This window comes from Anopheles coustani, chromosome 3 (genome assembly GCF_943734705.1).
Source record: "Anopheles coustani chromosome 3, idAnoCousDA_361_x.2, whole genome shotgun sequence".
Taxonomy (NCBI): domain Eukaryota; kingdom Metazoa; phylum Arthropoda; class Insecta; order Diptera; family Culicidae; genus Anopheles; species Anopheles coustani.
This window is the reverse complement of record NC_071288.1, coordinates 47,220,355-47,227,549: the sequence shown is the minus strand read 5'-3', so window position 1 is coordinate 47,227,549 and position 7,195 is coordinate 47,220,355. Positions and strand designations below refer to the sequence as shown.

The window sequence follows — 7,195 nt, the reverse complement described above, 5'->3', positions numbered from 1 at the left end:
AAAGTGTAAAACCTTAATTCGTTGTTGGTTTATTTTTAAGGTAGGTACCACCTGCATCTACACGATCGATCGTTTAGAGCTAAACTGTGTACATAAAATTGGGAAAATTGTATGATGTAGTAATTTGAGATGATCATTTGTGTCATGTTCTAGTGGAATGAAACCAGAATTGACTCAAGTCGCCTTTAGTAGTCATTTTTGGATCTCGACGTTTTTCATAAGCAAGTAAAATCAAATCATACTGTTAAAATAAGAGAACATCTAAAAGTTAAAGGCAATGATAATTTTTCTGGGTTGGAAGAACGTGATTTCGGTATGGAGTATGGATATTTCGAAGCCTGAAAATCGGGTTTTGCGATAAAATCGGATCCATCAGTCCACTGAAACAGCCTTACCCATGTCGTAAGTTTTTTAACGTACGCCAGATTGGTAGAAATAGGTTTGAGTACAAGGGAGTTCGCAATAAAGGGTACGACATCTTGAAACCTTAATGATGAGTGACCTTCTTTTTTGGTGTTACGACCGTATGCGTTCATACCGGCCGCATTAAAGGGTTGCTTCACTTTGTGTACGTGAAAATTGTCTTCACGTACAGGCGCCTATGGGCCAAAGTAATTGCTAGGCTGTGGCGGACCCCTAATATATTGAATTGTGAAATTTAAATAAAAGTAGGTAAAAATATGGGAGTGACCATGGCGCAGCGGTAGCGCGAGGAAACACCACGCCACAGGTGTGGGATCGCGAATCTCGAGTCTGGCACCCTCCGGTATTACGAGCGGCTAACTACCGATCTATTATAATATACCTTTCGGCCACAGAAACTTTTATCGGACAGAGGCCTTGTCCCACTATGGGCTGTCGTGCCACATAAAAAAGGTAAACATGTATGTAATTTTGTTGACATTCCTTCTTAAGTATAACCTTGCATTATAAACGTAAGTGTGACATACACCGTTTGATGGAATGGTTTCCAGAACACCTCTTTACAATCGACGCTTTACTGTACTTTGACGTTCAGCCTAGCTGTCTTGATTCGAAGTCCGTGCTGAGGCTGATTGTTGATAGAAGTGCATTTCCACATACATACATAGGCATGCACCATCATCTGAACCACTTGCATTGCGGAGTATAGAATCGGCTCGAATAGATGATGTGTGTGCGCAACCGAAACTAAACGGTGAAGAAAAACCAATCAAATCTCGAAGACTCTTGTTGTCAAGCGTGCTGCAGGTCTAAAAGCTATAATCGGATTGTTCGATCACATTCTGTTTCGTGGTTTTGTTTGTTGATCGATTGAACGCAGTGAAAGTACAATGTCGTATGCATCAGTAATATCAATAGGGGTGATGGTGGTTGCTGCTGCCGTTGCGGTTATTCAGGGCATTAAAACAATGCAACGGTAATATATTTCTGTAGGCAGGCGAATCTTTTGCAATCTAGATTGTTTATTAATCTCTTATGCCGTTCTGTTGTTTACAGTAATCGCCCCCATGGAACCACATAGTAAGATCTGCGCACCAAAGATCACACGTTCCTTAGAATTTAGAGATGAGGATTTTACAAATCTTGTCCGGTTTTCTTGTTTGTTTTGTATTCAGCACTTATTATCCGGATCTATGTTACATCTGCCATACTCGCGTGCCTCATGAAAGAGGACAAACTCTCCCAACCTGTGGCCATACTGTCCATACGGCGTGTATTAATGCGTTTGCGGACAGACGTTGTCAATGCCATAACAACTAATGGTCAAATGACTAATGACCCGGATTAATCGCGACGAGACGGTTCCGGAAAAAGTAGGCTCTGCAGGATCCAGAAAACCAGATGGAAGTGAGACATTTGTGATATTTTCTTGTAGATAATTCACGCTAAGGTATTATCCGGGCTAAGATCGCACGTATGTATGAACTACTATAATTCATGTCTCCTGTAATGACACTTTGCTTTTCTTTTGCCAGGTTTAGGAAGAGTTTACTCTTCCTCGTTTTGCCTGGACTGGACATCGTTTAAATCAATGCGTGCTCAACTGACTGACCCGATACGCTGGCCTATTTTTATTAGCGTTCATTTGTGAGGTGGGAAATAAGACATACTTCGTATTTAAACCAAACCGAAACTAGAAACATCTTGAACGTATGTGACTCTGGAACTGTTGTAAAATTTTTCTTGATATTGAATTAGAAAAATGAATAGAGCATACTAACTACCTCAAGTGTTTTTTAAGTTAACAACCAATTTCAGTGTGTTTTTACGGTTTGTCTTTTATTATTACCATTTTCCCACTTAGCGCAAATCTTGCTGGTCGTAGCTATCTCCGGTGTCGATTTGACGCCGGATGTAAAAAAAAAACAATAAACAAACTGTTACATTTTATTAGCGCAAGATAAGTTAAAGCACCAATTACATCGTGCTGACCAGCCGTTCAGTTTTAGCCGATACTTTCTACGTTTCATGCGTGTTATGCATTAAGCAACACAGTGAACAAATTAGTAAACGGATTCGGGCCCTTTTGCCACCACTTTACACATTCCAGCTGACGAGTAAAGCGCGGCGCACACATATCCCGTGACATGTTCAATTATTTGGAGAAGTAAATAAAAGTATTTTTTAGAAGTATACAAATTCTTCTTAAGCTTACTTTATTACCATCTATGAGTGTAAAACTACAATTTTCTTATTAATTAAAAGCAAAAGAATGATTGACTACATAATTATCGACAGTACTTATTTGATTTACATTGTGCCGAATGATCGTTGAAATGTTCTCCAGTATTGTGATGATAAGGCATCCAGCTGATTTTAGTTTTATTATTGCTTCTTACTGCTTGCTAAAAATCCTTATCTGCAATATTCGATCTAGATGCCCGCGGAAATATTGTATTTGACAATTCATTTTGTGGAACTCGTTAACTACGACGCACATGGACGGGGGGTGTCGAAGAGGGTTACAATCGTTCTCGACAATTCGGGCACCTCACATCCGTTTCCTGCCACCTACCAATGCAAGTTCGATGGAACACATGTCCACACCGAACCTGCATTCGCTGAAATCCCTCCGGCATCTCCAGGCAGATGGAACAAGTGGCGCTGTAAAAATAACAAAAAGTAAACACTTTTATTACATCGGAATTCTTCGTCTGTGTCGTTGGCAGCGGACAGGCTTTAAACGATGTAATATTATCACGTATTCGTGCTGCTATGCGAATCCTTACTCTGCATCCGCTCCCGGGTACGCGACACAATTAGGGCTAGGTTTGCGGTAGACGTTACGAGTACGAGTTGGTTCAGATTGTCGGCTCAAATAAAATAAGACACCGACGGCAACAACCGCTGCGATGCCCACGCCACTCATAACTCCTACAATGCTTTGGAGAAACATTTTACGTTGAATGTACTAAAGTGCCTTATTTTTTCGTAGCACTTGCGGAAATGTTTTTATGTGCGAAATCTAATCACAAAGTATCGTCGTTATGTCAACAAACAAGTGCAGCTTCGACGAAGCTTAAGGAAACCCAAGGCTCGCGCATTTCCAGGTTGTGCGAAGTAGACCGATTTGACTTATCACAGCTTGACACATCTGTACTGATGGGACTTGCAGCATTTCGTCATGCTTCCAATTTGCGCTGTCCCACAGAAAGTTCGGAAAACGTTACCGACGGGGTTTGATAAGAAATGCGGTTTTTTTATAGTTAAATAATAGAACTTTAGTTTATGAAGGAGAAAGTTTGGATTTGCCTCTTTTTCTTTAATTTCGTGTGGCCCTTTTTCTTTTATTTCATTGAATTCGACACGTGACCAGACGAATCTAAAATGTTGTTTTTGCGGCAGCATTGCAAAAACTGCTATTTTTGTAATCGAACGGTTTGCACTTTCAGACAGATTAGTAAAACATGTTGTTACCAACAAATCTAATGATCTTTGTAAAAGAAGTTTTCTGTTTATTCTATTTCTGTACTAAAACCGCTGCGATTATCAATTCAACTGACAACGCTTTAATAAACATGATCGGGTTATAAAATCAACTGATGCTACAGGAATATCATGTGCTGCAGTTAGAAATAATACTGCTACTGTAATACTATCATTTAAAAAAACATGCATAATACTGTTACACGATATTTCAACGTAAAAAATCCGAAATATTTAATTTTGAATTTTATCTCGGTATTTTGCTCTTGTCGTTCCATAGTGCATCGCCCGGTCCAGAACACCCCATCAACGTTCTACTGTAATTGAAATTTACTGAAAATCATCATAAACCTCCCATTTTAATTAACAGATACATTTACATTATGTATTAAGTATTTAAATTTTTAAAATTTGCTGCAGTTAGAAATAATACTGCTACTGTAATACTATCATTTAAAAAACATGCATAATACTGTTACACAATATTTCAACCAAAAAATGACGAAATTTTTTATTTTGAATTTTATTTCGGTATTCTGCTCTTGTCGTTCCATAGTGCATCGCCCGGTCCCGAACACCCCGAATCATTAACGTTCTACTGCAATTGAAATTTACTGAAAACCATCATAAACCTCCCATTTTAATTAAAAGATACATAACAGAAGTCTTTACATTATGTATTAAATATTTAAATTTTTAAAATATTTCAAAATTGCCACACGTGGGCCGTTGTGTTGAAGCGTTCCAAGTTGAATCGTTTCCAAAATATTTTGAGCATACGAAAATATGATCCTTGTGGCATTTAATACAGTAATACAGTTCCTCAATGCAGTAATGCCACTGGATAGGGATAAATACACTACAACGAAGTTTGGTTTTTTTTTATAAAAAGGATTTTTATTTTCCATTTTCTCGACCATATTCGGCGGCTTCCACCTTTGCTGTAGCCACCACGTTTGTCTCTCTGATTGAAATATAATTTTATTTTAAGTATACTTGGAAAGGCCAGCGATCGGACATGCTACGGATGGCTAGATTGCAACCTGCCTGCCTACACTTCCTTCAGTCTCGGATCTAAGCGATTTGTTGGCCACAGGGCAACAACAAACTGGCGAACGCTCTACTCTAGTTTGGTGCGGAGGGAGAGTCTGCCCTATGCCCGTAGCCGCACGGGGGTCCAAACCACAATGTCCCGCCGTTTACTACTATTTACACGCGGGTTTTTGGCCCATCTTGTGAGTAAAAGCATGCTTTGTGCACCAACGGAATCGTTTAGGGGGTGTAGTGATTTTTTTCCCTTATTGTTACAGTTCGTAACATTTCTTGATTGTGTTCGTTTTCTTCGGTACACGAAACATAAGCATCTAAGGTTACGAAAAATGGAAAGGTATCGCATTTTTGCGTCGGGTCAAAATGAATCACAGCTTTGACCTATCCGTTACTCAACTCGGCATTGATGGAAAACTGATCAACAAATCGTACAGTTCCTTTTTGTGTGTTTTGTTACGACGTGCGTGTTCCAATGGAACGCTACGATGCTGCGACGAAAGAAACGGTTCGTTCTTTAATCTTTCCGAACGTATAATTTATCAAACCCCGATGTTAATACGATAAGATACAATAAGATAAAATAATATAATGATAAATATTTCCATTCGTTTCACTTTCCTTCGTTCGTGGTTTAAATCGTTTGTACACTTAACGCAAAACGGTTAAATTACAGTTGTTTGTGTTTTTTTCTTTTTCTAACGGATGGTTGCGTGTTGGTAGTACATTTGTTGTATCTTCCGCTATCTTTTCCTTTTTAACGCTTATTACACTTATACTTTACTTTACATTCTTGTTTTGTTATTCCCTCCCCTTCCTTCCTCGTTTGCCTGTGCTACTTTCAATAAATGATATTTAATATTCATATATGCCTGTTGTTACTATCCCTTATTCAGTCCTAGCTAGAGTATCACTTATTTAAGTAGTTCTAGATACTGTCTATGTACAATTTAAAAAAAAGGAAAACGACGAAACACAAAAGTTTAATTTTAACTAATCACATTGAGGCGCACGATAAGCCTTAACCATGCGGTCCTTCCTCCCCCGAAACCGCGATGCCTATCATTATGCCGCACAAGCCAGATCGAACCTTTTCATCTGGCTTTCGGGATTGCTTATTGGGATTTTTCCCCACCTCTTGCTCTGGGGATCCGTGTGACCTACCACGTCTCACGTTTTTTTGAAATGCATTTTTGCAGACAACACACAAAAGCAAAGAACTCTTATCAAACACATCGTTCTCAAATCGAACGCAGCCGGGTCGCGGAGCCGTGAAGCCGGCAGCAGGATCGGGGGACATTTAAACTATTCAATTTGACTAGAGATGGGAAAACGTATAAGGCCTAAACGCATATTAGTAATGAAATCGATTTTGTCTGTCCACCGGCTGCTGTGCTGCTGCGTCCCGGGCATGTGTGTAATCGATTAAAACGTGGTTCAAGAGAGAAAAATAAAAAAACACCAGGTCACGCTGGCCGTCCGTCAGATAACGACTTTTTTTTTCTCACTAACACTGCGCTACTGTTCTTCATTGCTTATACCGGGGAGAAAGTTCCAATATGCTTTGTGCTGATCGTCTACTACACTTCACAACTTCGATCGCGTTCCTCTTGGGTGGCTTTATTGGAGGGAAGACTTGAATGATTTCTCCCTCATGTGGTACACCTTCCTTCTAGTGGGAAAAAACCGATACCGTTCCTAAACGAATAAATGTGCCTCCCAATGACAATCACATACAAAGCCCTTTCGTTTCGTATACTACACTAAAACAAGTACCGAGTGAGAACCTACACTAAAAGCAAAATCATCCTCCAAGATTCATTCTCTGCCGGCCATAGAAAAAGGACCTCGAAGCTGAGGAGTGAAACGAAGATCGTGGACGATCGTACAATGTCGATTCCAGTCCGTTTGCTTTGCAATCGGATCATAAAAAAAACAAAACTTACAGATGAGGACGGTATTAGGTGAAGGTGTAAATTAATCGCCCGAGATAGAACAAGCTTTTATGTAATGTACGGAAAAGTCTTGTCTGATGGTACCATAAAATAAACGGTACATGTAAGGTCGACACAGAAAATAAAACTGGTTACATTTTTCAACTAGTGTTAGCGTGGCGAAAGGAAAAAGGATCCACACGATTGTCCTTTCTAGCATTACGGTGCTTAGGAAGAGAAATAGAACTAAACATAACCTGTCTGCTTAAGTAAAACAAACAACTAGCATTTCAGTTCCTTGCCAT

At 39.5% G+C, this 7,195-nt stretch overlaps 1 long non-coding RNA gene across 1 annotated transcript; it reads left to right on the top strand.

The window, feature by feature from the left end:
• The first annotated feature begins 1,089 nt into the window (after positions 1 to 1,089).
• LOC131272200 (uncharacterized) lies at positions 1,090 to 2,422 on the top strand. Its single transcript, XR_009180132.1, has 4 exons — positions 1,090 to 1,399; positions 1,480 to 1,503; positions 1,599 to 1,897; positions 1,959 to 2,422. It is a non-coding gene; the product is annotated as an uncharacterized LOC131272200 (long non-coding RNA).
• Positions 2,423 to 7,195: the final 4,773 nt, after the last annotated feature.